General features: G+C 40.5%; 2 protein-coding genes across 2 annotated transcripts in view; one reads left to right on the top strand and one right to left on the bottom strand.

The window, feature by feature from the left end:
* Window positions 1-14,757, bottom strand: part of MED12L (mediator complex subunit 12L) — a 386,104-nt gene that overhangs the window by 195,030 nt on the left and 176,317 nt on the right. The window lies entirely within an intron of this gene.
* P2RY14 (purinergic receptor P2Y14) overlaps window positions 2,408-14,757 on the top strand; it is a 58,743-nt gene continuing 46,393 nt past the window's right edge. The window contains exon 1 of the mRNA XM_044670861.1: window positions 2,408-2,481. The gene's annotated coding sequence lies outside the window, so the exon portion shown is untranslated. The remainder of the gene's footprint in view (window positions 2,482-14,757) is intronic.

Genomic DNA, 14,757 nt, shown 5'->3' with positions numbered 1-14,757 from the left:
GAGGGGGAGGGAGAGAGGAAGAGAGGGAGAGATACAGGGAGAGGAAGGGGGAAGGGGAGGGGGAGGGGAAAAGGGAGAGGGAGAGGGAGACAAGAGACAAGAGACAAGAGACAAGAGACAGAGACAAGAGACAGCATACTTTGTGCCAGAAACTGTGCTAAAATGCTGGCTTTCTATCACATTTCTGGACATGTACATTTCAAAGGCTCTCATATAATCCTGTTGAGCTCTTGGGACACGGGAGGTTTCTGCTTCTCTTTTAATAAGAGGAAGGAGATGGTAGGTAGGAGAATTAGCAATACTCCTGATATATGATGTGCCTAATAATTTTATTAACTGCATAAAGATGCATGTGTTATATGCATATGTTTTAATGTGAATTTTCTAAAATGGGAGATACTTTAGAGATCAATTAGGTTAAACTTCTCATTTTTCCCCTTCAAAATTTGAAGAAACAGAGGAACAAAAGGGTAAGTAAACTTGCCTGAGATCATAGAAGTGGTCTGAATCTCAGATCAGAAGCCAGGTAAAAGGAATGGATACAGGAGGACCCTGAGCATGGATATTTGTGCTATGCTGGAAGAAGCGAGCAGATACATAAGGAGATATAAGTACAATGGGGAACCAACATTAGACCTTAAGGAAGAAGAAATATTTACAGGGTAATGGCAGAACAACAACTTAGACAACAAAGATAAAGGAGGAAGTGAATATTAAAGAGCGGGCTGGAGTCAGAGTGGTATAGAAGAAGCCATACGTGTTTTGGGCATGGGTTAATACTGGAATTGGTTTTGTGATCTCCTCGTAGCACACTTGTGAATTTAGAAATAGGGAAAGATCACTGGTCAACTCCTCCATTTGTTACCAATGAGATATAGCCCAAGGCACTTCACCAACACGAGTTTAAGCTTCATCATCTGTAATATGAGATTTGAAGATCTCTACTGTTTCTTACAACTCCAACCTTCTGTGGTGCTCCTGGAAGGACTCCATGTCCCGGGGAGGTAGGAGTGGTCAGAGAAATGCCAAATGATGCTGCAATTTGTAGAACTTGAAAGTAAAATCAAAAGATTATCTGGAAGGAACAGCCAGAATCTGAATGTAGATTGAAATAGCCGTTTTTCACTTGATTTCGATTTCCTCTATGAATTTTTCTGTAGTGTAAGCCATATGTATCTTGTTTCACAACATGATGAACAGGGAAATATGTGTTATGTGATAATACATGGACAACCTATATCATATCACCTGCCTACTTAAGGAGTGGGGAGGGAGGAAGAAAACATGGATTGGAAAATGGCAGAAAATGATTATTAAAGAATAACATGTCATTTGGAAAATAAAATAAAATAGAGGAGAAAGAAAATTATCTGAAACATGATCCTGAAAAGAAAATTTTTACAAGAAAAATATAAACCACAGTAAAGGTAGATACAAACCAAAAGACCATTTTGTTTAACCACTTTCTTCATTTGATAATTAAGATGCATATGCACTACAGTCCAAACATGATTATATTTGGACTCAAATGACTTGAGTTCAAATCTTTTCTATGCTCCCTTACAATAAGCATGATTTTTGGACAAGTCATTCCATTTGTTAACAGATTATTTCCTGATCTGGAAAATATAGAGAAGGTCTCTAAGGTTCTCCAACCAATGACGGTCTGACACCAGCTGGAAAGTAAGAGAGGTGGAGGGAGAACCTATACTTCCTCTATCTAAGTCCTCCACAATCATGCCAAAATTCTGAGAAACAAATAAATTTGACAACCTCTTATCTAACAACATTTATCACTGCTATGTGTTAAAACACTTGCCTGGCCAAATGTCCATTCCACATCACTAAGTAACCCGTTCTTCTACTGTTGCCATTAATCTAGCTCTATTTACACTCCTCTAATTTATTAACTTTTGGAGAAAGGTGGTTCAGATATCACAAAAAGAACACTGCCTGGGTGTTTGATCAATATAAATGTCATTGACTTATCCCATCTGTTCTCCACCTCGGACCACAGGTAGAATTGGAAAGTTAAGGTCTAGAGCATTTCTCTCTTCTTTAGAGCTGAAAATATAACGAGGCATTTTCATTTGGGGGAAGGAAGAGAGTGTAGAATAAGTAGGAAGGGGGTGACAAGAGGCGAGTGTTTTGGGATCACTTAGAGACCAGTGTCCAAACATTCAGATATGAGACCATGATTACAATGTGCAATAGCTCTCTCTCTTTTCTATAACCAGCCCCTTAAAAGGCACAGACTGAAACTGAGTTCTGCAACATTCTGTGAAAGGCAGCCTGGCTATCTTGAGGTTTCTAATCGAAAGCGTTAGTTCCTGATTTTTGCTGGGGCTGGAACCATATGGACTCTGGCAGGCTCTGGGCACTTTCGTTTGGAGAGAAATGGATGTAAAAGGACTCCATCAAGAAGTTTTTCTTAAATGAGAAGTAGCTGATACCTCCAAGAGAGGAGACTTCAGGAGAAAAGTAAGTAAAATAAGTTCTCCCTATAATTTTAAGAGAGCATCCTGGGAAAGGTCGGAGATGGGCTGCTGTGGAGACACTGGTCTTTGCCTAAGTAGTACTTTGTGCTCTTGAAATTTGCCCAGCTGCTGTCTTAATGGATATGTCCAAACAATGGCTACAAAGAGCTGCTTTTAGAGTCAGTGGCTGAATCTGGAGGAAAAATGCTTTAATGCCTTAAGATATAGAATGCAGTCCTCTGTCAAAACAGCTGTGGGTTTTTAAAATTGCCTAACAGATAGATATGTCAAAGATGACTTAAAAGAACTTTTTAGAAATATAATAATTACTGAATACAATGATGTTTTCCATCTTTCTAAAGCACTGAGGTTTTTTAAACTCTTACCTTCTATTTTAGTATCATTTTAAGACAGAAGAGCAGCAGCAACTAGGCAATTGGGGGTAAAGGGACTTGCTCAGGGTCATACGAGTAGGAAGTATCTGTGGTCAAATTTGAACCCAGGCCTTCCAGACTCCAGATCTGGCTCTCTATCCACTGTGCTACCCAGTTGCTCCTAAAGGACTATTTTAAAACTATATAAAATGTCCCCAAAACATCAATACTAATACACGAAGTACAGTGGCAAGAGAATCTGACTTGAGGTGCAAGGACCTGGGATCAAATCCTCTCATTTATTATTCTTGGGATAATAAGCCCACTCTACAACTGGTGCGACCATGAACGAGTTATCTCACCTCTAAAGCTCAGTTTCCCTAACTGTAAACTGGGCAGATTCGACTAGATAACCACCAAAGTCTAGCTTGAAATCAATGCTTTTAGGGCCACAGATTTACATGTAGAGGGGGCAACATAGTTCTGGGTAATCCATAAGGAAAGAGAAATTGGGAAGTACAGAGTGTCTAGCAACTCAGATTTATAGGATGGATGCCAGAAGGGGAAGGGCTTGGGAGGTCGCTGGCTTTGGGGGCCAGAACTGGCTCCAATCTCGACTCTGCCACTCATATATAATACCTCCGTCACCAGGTCAATTTCTAGACCTCAGTTTTTCTATCTATGAAGGAAGAGAGTTAGGTTGGATGACTTTCAAGAGATCTTCGAGCAAGAAAATCTTAAGAATCTCTTGGAAGCAAGACCACCTAATCCAAATCCTTCCTATTATCTGAGTAAACTGAGTCCCAGAAGCCATGCTAATTACCCACAGCAAACACTGAGCAATACAACACAGTCATTTAAGAGGAAAAATAGGATCCAGGAAGTGGGACAGAAACTGAGTCAGTAACTTCACTGGTTTGGAGAACTGCTATAGGAAATAGAGGAAAGAATTCCTCCTATCTATGCAGCCTGGCACTTTCACTACAATTTAAGCAATCTTATAGAATCTCCTAAACCTCTACTTTGGGATCCCTTAGAGACCAGTTAAGTGACCTATTAAGTGACCAGTTAAGTCACTCAGCTGGTACAAATCATAGCCCGGGTTTGATGTCAGCTATTTCTGCCTTAGCAGTGAGGTTGTACCATGGTTGGAGTACCAGTCCTGGAATCAGGAAGACCTGAGATCAAATCCAACCTCAGACACTTACTAGCTGGGTGACTCTAGGCAAGTCACTTCACCTTGTTTGCCTCAGTTTCCTCATCTATAAAATGTGGAAGAGAAGGAAATGGCAAAGCACTCCAGGACCGCGCCAAGAAAACTCCAAATGAGATCACGAAGAGTTGAACATGACTGAAAAAACTAAACAACAAAAACTTTCTGGTTTTGAGACCAGATCTCTGTCTATTGCATGTTGATGAAAAAAATGAACAAATTACATAAAAATACAATCAATATGCTGTTGCCTTTTGATCCTATCCTAATTCGAGCTAGCTTGTATTTACTTTTCTGGATCCATCTTACATTCCCCTCAAAGAAGAGAAGAAACGAGAAAACAGGGTCTCTCGGATTTTGTGTTTGTCTGTCTGTCTATCTCTAGGTCTCAGGACTATATTCTGCACACAACAGCAACTGTGTTTGGTATATTGAGCAAATAAAACATCTGTACCTATATGTTTTGGTTTAGTATTATGGCCTTGAAGGCAAAAAAGAAAGAGAAAGAAAGGAGGGAACAAAAACCTTCACAGATGGAAGGTGTGACCAGATTTCCTACCAACATTTATTTGCCTGGGCTGAGGCTCACCCCAACCAGTCACACTAACCATCCTATATATATCCTTCCTTTTTGGGTCACAATGCTCTGACCCATATGCCAGCCCCATTTCTTCCTTATCTCCAATTCTGTCTATTTGAGCAATTTCTCAAGCAGTTCTATTGGAAATTGAGTAAAAAAAGTGTTTTTCTTTGCCATGCCAACCAAAGTGACCAAACAATGCCCTCCCAAAGCATTATGGTCCTGGGTGCTAGAGCTGTACCAAAAAAACCAAACTCAATAACAACAACAACAAAAAAAAAAAACATGGCAGACCCCCATCCCTCATTCTCACTGCTTTCATTCTACCAGGGAAATGTAAGGTGGACCCAGATCAGTAATTACAAGATAGTCAGAGTTCGTATTGAATTTAAAGAACAGGGAGGATGATGAGGAAAAGATTAATCCCTCTAGGATGGAGAATCAGAGCAGAACCTTGAAGGAGATGAATGCAAGCAGGGTGAGGTGGGAGGAGAATGTCCTTGCAGCTTGCTTAGGCATGCAGAGCAGCCTGGGTGAAGACAAAGACGCAGGAGGCAGGAGGCCAAGTTCAGGGCACAGCAGGCAGGCCAGTTTGGCTGGAATGTGGAGTATGGAAGGGAGTAAAGAAAGTTGACCAAGACAGGTCAGAGCAAAGGCAGTAGAGGCTTTAAATGCCAGGCACAGGCATTTTATCTTATAGGCGGTCAGGAGCTAAGGAACGCATTTGATGTGGTCATGGAATGTGCCTTAGAAAGATTATTTCTCTGTATGAAAAACTAATGGGAGAAGTTTTCTACCTCATAAACAGACCTGTGGCCAAACGAACAACTTGCTTTTTAAAAGTCCCAATAAAAATGAAATGGTAGAGTCCCCTCCATTATCTTGAATGAAGCAGAATCAGCCCTGGAGAGAAAGTTATATTCTGTGTGACTAGGCAATTTCTGCCTGCCTCAGTTTCCTCCTCTGTAAAATAGGAATAATAATCACATCTACTCCCTTTTGGAGCTGCTGTAAGGATCAAATGATATATTCTTAAAGTGCTTTTAAAACCTGAAAACACTATTTAAATGCTACTATTGTTATTATTTCCTTCAAAATCTAGGAGTCTAGAGGTAGAAATTTGAGAATTTCTCCAGGGCAATATGCCTATTTTATAGATGAGGAAACTAAGGGTATTGCAATAACAATGACTGTCATATGATCATCAGGGCTGTGAACTCTTTGAAAACACCAAGGGTGAGTTTTTGCTTCTCTTTGCATCCTCGTTGCTTAGGACAGTGCCTAGAATGCAGTAGGTGCTTACTAAATGTTCACTGGCCTAATTTAATAGAGAGTAGGACACTTTAAGATTTACAAAGCATTTTAGACATAAACATGCCACTTGAAAACAACCAGGCCTGAGCTGCCTTCACCCTTTCCAGAACTTTCCATAGTAGAATACCTAAGAGCTTAACATTCTGAAAGTGCTTTAAGGTTGACAAAGCCGTGGGTCATCATCCTCATTTTATGTCCAATTCTTTGGGGCCCCATTTGGGTTTTTCTTGGCAAAGATGCTGGAATGGCTGCTCATCTCCTTATCGTAAATGATTCTCACAGCAATCCCTGGGAGGTCAGCACTATAGATGCTATCCATGTTGTAGTAACTGAAGCAGACAGCACATAATTTAAGCAGGCGAAGAAAAATGGCAGGCGTATGAAAGCCAAAAATAATGGGAAAACTAGAACTCCCCAGGAGATGATCTCTCTGGGCTGAAGTATTTTCTGACTTCACTGGTTCAAAATCATGGATCTAGAAGGGTCATCTGAAGTCGTCTCCTCATTTTCAAGAGAAGGAAACTGAGTGCCAGAGATATAAAATTGTCCAAGTTATCTAACTGGGTGACCAAGGACACCTAGGCATAAAGCATCAGAAGAAGGATTTGAAACAAGGCCCTTGGGTCCTCCAGAAAGATTGCTCTTACCCCTGGAGTACAATGGGTCAACTCCTTGGCCCTCCGCCATTTCCCAATAATAACCTAATCGTTCTCTGTTATCACTCTTGGTTATTATCTCACCATTCCTACCAGGTACCAAAAGCTGTGAGATCAGAGCACATGCGTTCCCCATCTGAAAAAGCAACCATGCAAAGTACCTACGTGTCTATTTCTTACTAGAATCTTACTGTAGCAGATAAACCAAATTTCTCTCTCTCTCTAGCAGTCAGGAAGAGATGGGCTTGTGCCCCAGGGTTATTGCCAAGATTTAATGGGGGTATAAGAAAGAGAATCGAAGAGGGAATCTTCGGTTCCTTCCTTCCTTCCTTCCTTCCTTCCTTCCTTCCTTCCTTCCTTCCTTCCTTCCTTCCTTCCTTCCTTTCTCTCTCTCTCTCTCTCTCTTCCTTCCTTCCTTTCTCTCTCTCTTTCTCTTCCTTCCTTCCTTTCTCTCTCTCTCTCTCTCTCTCTCTCTCTCTCTCTCTCTCTCAATAACTTTTACCTTCTTTCTTAGTCAATACTAATTATAGGTTCTAAGGAAGAAGAATGGTAATGGCTAGGCAATTGGGATTAAGTGACTTGCTCAGGGCACACAGCTAGGAAGCATCTGAGGCTAGATGTGAACCCAGGACCTCCCATCTCCAGGTCTGGCTCTCTATCCACGGAGCCACCTAGCTGCCCCCCCCCCTTTTTCTCACTCAAGTCCAGGGAATGACTGGAGTGGGTGAGGGACAGAGAAGAAGTTGTGGAACAGGATTAGCTGCTTTGTTGAAGGAGGCACCTGGATCAGAGGCTGATTAAGTGACTTATTCAAGGCCACCACTAGTTCATAATCCATAGAGAGATTAGCATGCACATTTCCCATTTCCCAGCTCCACTATATTTTTTTTCTTAAAACTAATTTGTGGTTACATTTTGCCAAGGATTTTGTCAACAATGATCTTTTTTCCCAAGTAAATTTCTAAGAGGCAGCACCAAAGTGGCTGGGATCAAAAGGGTGCCCAGTAAAGAGAGCTGAAAGCTGAAACAGCAGCATGTTTTCATCTGTTTAGAGCTAGGAGGAGAATTATTACTGAGGGGGGCAGCTAGTGGCTCAATGAATTGAGAGCCAGGATTAGAGAAAGGAAGTCATGGGTTCAAATCTGGCCTCAAACACTTCCTAGCTGTGTTATCTTTTGCATGGAGCTGGCAACTAGCTAAATAAGAGAAGTTAGTGGAGGAGAGAGCCCATGTTCATCTCAAAGTTAAAAACATGAGAGAGACAGAGTAAAAGAGAGTACTAGAGTGGGGAAGCTAAGGGGATCAGTACATAGAGCCAGGTATAAAGATGAGGAAGTTGTTTCTCAGACACTTCCTTGCAGTGTGACCCTGGGCAAGTCACTTAACCCCCATTGCCTAGTCCTTACAGCTCTTCTGCCTTGAAACCAATATATGGGATTGATTCTAAGACAGAAGATAAGGGTAAAAAAACATAAAGTAGTATTAGAGAGAAAAAGAGTTAAGTGATACAGAAGAAAAGGTATAAAAAAATTAGACAAATTCCATCTCGAATACATTGAATTTGAGGTGCTACTAATGGTACATCGGGGTACATGTGTCCTGTAGGCAGTGGAGGATGACAATCTGGAGATAATCCAGAGTAACCACAGTAAATGAGGTAGGCGGAAAGAGAGAGTGTACCTTGTCAGATCACCAAGATTAACAAGAAGGTCAAAAAAAAAATCTTTCAATAAAAATTAAAACAGTCTCTGCAAAACCAAGGGAGGAGAGGCTATTGGGTAGAATAACATGGGCAATGGGACAAATGTTAAAGAGGGCAAACCGAAGGCCACTGGACTTGATGATTCTGAAATTATTGTTTATAATAGAGGAGTTTTTCTAGAGTATTTCGGACTGTTATGAGGAGGAGGAGAAAAGGGACCGTGTGGCCTTAGAGAGCAGAAAAGAGAGCAAAAATGAGGGGGATTTCCAAAGAGGCTATTCGAGAATTGATATTAGGAAAAAATCCCAAAGAATGAAAATTGTCTCCACATGGTCTTTCTCAAGAGGTAGGAGGTTCTTCCAGTGAACTTGGATGGCGACTCATTAGCTACGTTAGAGGGAAGGATTCCTTTCATGGATGGGTTGGACGGAGGTTCCTTCCCATTCTCAAGTCCTGTACTATCTGGGTAGAGCCTATCTTTCTAGTCTTCCATCATATACCTCTCAGCTGATATAACTAGCCAAACCAGAAAACCCTTCTGCACTTCCTCCGGCCTCTGCATCTTTGTTAATGCCATAATTCACTTTCTTCTGCTCTCCACCTTTCTGGACATTCCTGCTTCTTCTTCTAAGCTGTCCCCTCCACCATCTAGCCTTCCTTGCCAAAGACACACTCTTCCTTCTCAGATTCTCCCCAAAACACTTTGTTTACATTCTTCCTTTGCCTCATCACATTTTTCCTTGTATTTAATTACCCGTGACCCTGGGCAAGTCACTTAACCCTGTCTGCCTCATCTGTGAAATGAGCTGGAGAAGGAAACGGCAAACCACTCTGGCATCTTTGCCAAGAAAACCCCAAATGGGGTCAGGAAGAGTCAACCATGCCTGAAACAACCAAACAATAACGACATCGTTCAGGCTTTGAGCTCAGCTCTCTGTCTACTGCATCTTGAGGGAAAAAAGGAATTAAAAACAAGTAACGTAAAGATACATTCAATATACTGTTGCTGTTTGATTCTGTCCTAACTCAAGTTAACTTGTATTCCCTTTTCTGGATCCATCTTACATTCCCCTCAGAGAAGAAAAGAAATGAGAAGGCAGGACCTCTCGGGTTTTGTGCTGCTTTGTCCGTCTGTCCCTAGGTCCTGGTATTACATTTTGTACACAGTAACTACTATCCTCAATCTAACCAGCCAATGGAATGTTTTTATCTATATGGTTCAGTTTAATTTTATGGCCTTAAGGGAAGAAAAGTAAAAAAAGAAAGGAGGGACCAAAAAGGCATGCAGAGACTTAGAAGAAGGAAGGTGTGACCAAATTTCCTTCCATCATTTATTTGCCTGGCCCTGAGGCTCGCCCCAACCAACCACTACAAGCAGACTATCCCACTTCCTTCACTATTGTTACAAGCCTTTAATCTGCAGAGCCCCTTCTCTTACTCATCCTTCCATTTTATCTCTTTGAGCATCATTCCAATAGACTTTCTGAAAATGGAATAAAAATGGCTTTGCTTCCCCATACCAAAAATTTTAAAAATGCTTTACCTTCTTAGTATCAATTCTAAGGCAGAAGAGTGGCAATGGCTAGGTAAAGGGGGTTAAATGACTTGCCTAGGGTCACACAGCAAGAACTATCTGAGCCCAGACTTGAACCTAAGTCCTCCTGGCATTCTAACCATTATGCTACCTAACTGGCCCTCAAACCAATAGAATTGACCATGCACTCCTGATATAAAAAAACAACCCCCCCAAAGGCATTAAAGTAAATAGAGCCCAAAGCTTGCCTATCAAATCACTATAGCCATACTAGCCTTCCTTCATTATGCTACAGTCTACAGATAGCCACTTTTAAAATTTTAAAAATTAAAAAAAAATTTTTATTAAAAAAAAATTTACCTTCCATCTTGGAGTCAATACTATGTATTGGCTCCAAGGCAGAAGAGTGGTAAGGGATAGGCAATGGCGGATAAGTGACTTGCCCAGGGTCACACAGCTAGGAAGTATGTGAGGCCAGATTTGAATCCAGGACCTGGCTCTCAATCCACTGAGCCACCCAGCTGCCCCCTAGATAGCCCCTTTTGTTTCTAAACAACAACAATCCCAATGGACTGTAAGATCCTTGAGGCCAGGGGCTGTCATTCCTGTTTTCTTTCTATTTTCAGTGCCTTGAACACAGTAAGTGTTATGGAAACTCTTTATTGATTTAATTCAATATCACGTATGTAGGGTATTTCTAATATCCCTTTGCAACATGAGAAATCACCCAGCAAATTGCAAAGTCTTAAAAAACACGTGTTAAGGCCGTGACCCTCAGATCATCACACTTCAGGAACTTTTTTACACTCGTCACAGAATCATTGATTCTCAGAACTGGAAGAGGCCATCGAGTTCAATATGTAACTGGAAAAGGAATCCAGTACAACTGAGTGGCCACCAGCCTCCAGTTAGGAAGAACTCATTCCCTTCCCTCCCTCTATAGGAAACTCATTTCACCTTTTTCCTTGTACTCATGGCATAGCAGAGAAAACAGTGGGCCACCCGAGACAGAAAGATCTGAGTCCACATCCAGATTGGCTATGTGGCTCTGGATAAGTCATTTCACCTCCTGGCACCCCAAGCAACTCTCTAAGAAAATATATTGCAAAGCATGTACAGACCTGCTCTGGAATTATTAGTATCAGTGAAACCGAGGTTCCTTATTCCTATCTCTAAGGCTAAATATCTGTAATTTCATAATCTCCTCCCATTCTTCAAAGCTCTGCGCATTGGGGTGGTCAAGAAGAACTATCTTAATGCCCACTGAAGCCTTTCAAACTTGGTTCTCCATCCCTGAGTCTTCTTTCTCTTCTCCAAGTTAAATAATTCCACATCCTTCAACGAATACCCTTAATATCCTTTGCTATCCTGGTCACACTCTCTAGATTATTGGCATTCCTAAAATGTGGTTCCCAGAAATGGATGTCCAGAAGAGAGCCAGCTTATATTAAGTGACATACCTTCTCATTTCTTATCTTAAAAAACCCAACAACCCTTACCTTGTGTCTTAGTATCAATTCTAAAACAGAAGAGCAGCAAGGGCAAGGCTATGAGGGTTAAGGGACTTGCTCAGGGTCACAAAGCAAGGCTGTTCCATCTCATTTCTAACCCAACAGAAACATTCAAGGATAACGGAATCAGTGATTTACTTACAATTTATATTGATGTCTCTAGCCCTCGGGGCCTTCTAAGAATGTGTTTTCATTAAGTAAACATACTAGACATATTTATTTTGATCCAAAATTACAACCAAAGTGAAATTAAATATTATTTTAAAGCTCCTTAAGCATCCTGAAATTCTCTACGTCATCCACCTTGGCCATTACAGCTATAATATTTCCAGCACAATTTCTTGGCCAAAAGGAACTACCAACTGTGTAAGATACTGTTAGGCAGGGATGGTACAATGCTCACAGCTCAATTTTTAGAACTGAAAGAGGAAGAGAAATGATGGAATCTGAGATGAAATAAACACTTCAAAAACTAAGCATTGCTGACATTTTTATAACTACCTATCAAAAAAAGAGATTAAGCATTCAACTCGGGCAACTAGATGGATGAAGTAGATAAGAGCCCCAGGCCAGGAGTCAGGAAGACTCATCTCCCCGAGATAAAATCTAGCCTCAGACACTTACTAGCTATGGAATCTCGGGCAAGTCACTTAACCCTGTTTGCCTCAGTTTCTTTATCTGTAAAATGGGCTGGAGAAGGAGATAGCAAACTATTCTGGTATCTTTGCCAAGAAAACCACAAAATGGGGTAATGAAGTGTCAGACAGGACTGAACAACAACCATGTTATGTTTTGCTAGACCGTACATGGTTGTTTTAAAGGCAGGAGCCTTCTATTCAGGAGATGGACGTTATTAGTGAGAAATTAAAAACATGCATCTAGTTTTCAGTGTTCTAAAAGAAAACAAGACATTCCAAAGAGAACACAAACAAATAAAGCAAGTCTGTCACTGTAAACAGAAAGAACAACCACAAAATAAAAGTGAATATTGCAAAATTACCAAAGACCAACAAGCTTAGCTCCCAAGATACAGTCCTATGCCTTGGGAGAGGTAGGAGGCCCATGATATAAAACACTGTATATATTTTCAGATATTTAAAATGTATTGATCAGTATTGCCAAATTAAAAAAAAAACCTTATTTTTTGTTTTTAAAAAATACAATTTGTTAAATGAATTGGCTCTCTCAGATAGAATAGGAGGAATAATAGTAGGGGGAATATGGATGCTATTTAAAAATATATTGGGGACAGCCAAGTGACCCAGGAGATTGAGAGCCAGACCTAAGGACAGAAGGTCCTGGGTGCAAATCTGACCTCAGACACTTCCTAGTTGTATGATCCTGGGCAAATCACTTAACCCACACTGCCTAGCCTTTACACCTCTCTTCTGCCCTGAAACAAATACATATATTTGTTGATTTTATATTTATATATGTTGATTTACATATATATATATTATACATAAAACAGACAAATATATGTATATGTATATATTTATATTTACATATATTTATAGATTTATAGATATTAATAGATATTTATATATTTATATGTTTATGTTTATGTTCTCCAAATATTTATATATATTTATGTTTTTATATTTCTATTTATATATATAAAATCAACAAAAAACCTTTCCGAAAATGTGCTTCTGGAACCAGACTGCCATATTACAAATGTGGCTTGTCCTGGGCAGAGATGAGAAGGGATTAATCATTTCCCTCGTCCACCATCCCTTGATGCAAACCAAGATGATGTTAGTTTTTCAGGCTTCCATATTGCACCGGGAGAGCTCGCGGTACACCCAGCCTTCTATATCATTTTCACAGATTCTACGAAAAGTTCACCCCTAAATTCCAGATGAAAGCCTCAGTCAACGTCACAAGCAAATATTATTTTAATAGAGTTAAAAGTCCCATCAAGTTCAATAGCCCCGTATATTGCGTCAAGTGAAACACCTCCCTCCTTTTCCATTTGTTTGTGTTATTTCTTCATGATGGCTCTGGGCACATATACAGAGCCCAATGTTTCCCCATTTAAAATCAAACAGATGACTAAATTTGGAGAAAACCCGGGGTTAAGGGTAATTTATTCATTCTTCTTGCATTTTCTCACATTTATAATCCAGCAGAGCAGATGGGAAATGTCTCTGTATTTAAAAATTAAACAAGTAATGTTTCCAAATTTCTCTGTGTATTTAAAGTCGGAGTGTTGTTTGGGGGGTTGTTTGGGCTTTTTTTTTTTTTTTAATTGCTAGCATGCCAGCCAGGAGGTTTCAAAAATCCCATCTCGAGCAAATCCTTCCGTTGACCTTGCTAATGAAGAAACACCCTCAGAATTAGTTTTGCTCCCTCCCTCCAACAGCTTCTGCCCTTTCCACTTACCCACTGTAGGGTGGACTTTCTGTGAGAAACGACTAGCCCTCGCTCCCTACCACCCGGAATGTGGCCCAGGCACAAGAGGCTGATGGAGGAGGACCTGAGCTTCTTCAAAGACTCTGAAATGAGGGAGGGGCTATTCCTTCATGGGAATCCTCGTGCCTGATTATCTAAGTACATTGGCCTTCGACTTGACTTTGGCGCCATGTTTTAATAACTACCAGCTAGTAACTGCCAACCAGGAAGCACATTGCTATAGCTGCTCAAGGGAAGCTGGTCTCCCAAACTCATATTTGTTAAAGAACAAAGAGGGGTAAGGGATGACGAAGGGCCACGCCGGGACTTAATTTAGGCTATTCAGGTCTATTCTTATTGCTCCTAATAAAAATGAGCAAAATGATGGTAGTAGGGGGGCAGCTGGGAAGCTCAGTGGATTGAGAGCCAGACCTAGAAATAGGAGGTCCTAGGTTCAAATCTGGCCTCAGACACTTCCCAGCTGTGTGACCCTGGGCAAGTCACTTGACCCCCATTGCCTAGCCCTGTAACAAATAAAAATATATATAAAGATATTAGGGTTTAAAAAAAATGATGGTAATAGATAAATATTAGACACGACTATGACAATTACTAATATCTCTACCAGGGAAATGGACAAAACCAAAGCAGTTTGTGTAGACAAAAAGATTACAGTTTTTTTAAAGCCTTACCTTTTGTCTTAGAATCAATACTAGATTGGAAATAGGTCTTGATCAATGACACAAGTTAAAATCAGTGGAAATATACATCAGCCATGGCGGGGAAGGGGAAGTCGGTGGGTGAAGGGGAAGTAAGAGCATGAATTATGTAACCATGTTAACTTTTCAAAAAAAATATTAATAAATGTTTAAAAAAAATAAAAAAATAGAAAGAAACAATACTGGGAATTGGTTCTAAGGTAGAAAAGTAGTGAGGGCTAGGCAATGGGGGTTAAGTGACTTGCCCAGAGTCACACAGCTAAGAAGTGTCTGAGGCCAAATT

The sequence above is a fragment of the Gracilinanus agilis genome, chromosome 3, assembly GCF_016433145.1.
Source record: "Gracilinanus agilis isolate LMUSP501 chromosome 3, AgileGrace, whole genome shotgun sequence".
Lineage (NCBI taxonomy): Eukaryota > Metazoa > Chordata > Mammalia > Didelphimorphia > Didelphidae > Gracilinanus > Gracilinanus agilis.
Note: the sequence above shows the minus strand (reverse complement) of the source record. Positions and strands in the feature narration are given on the sequence as shown.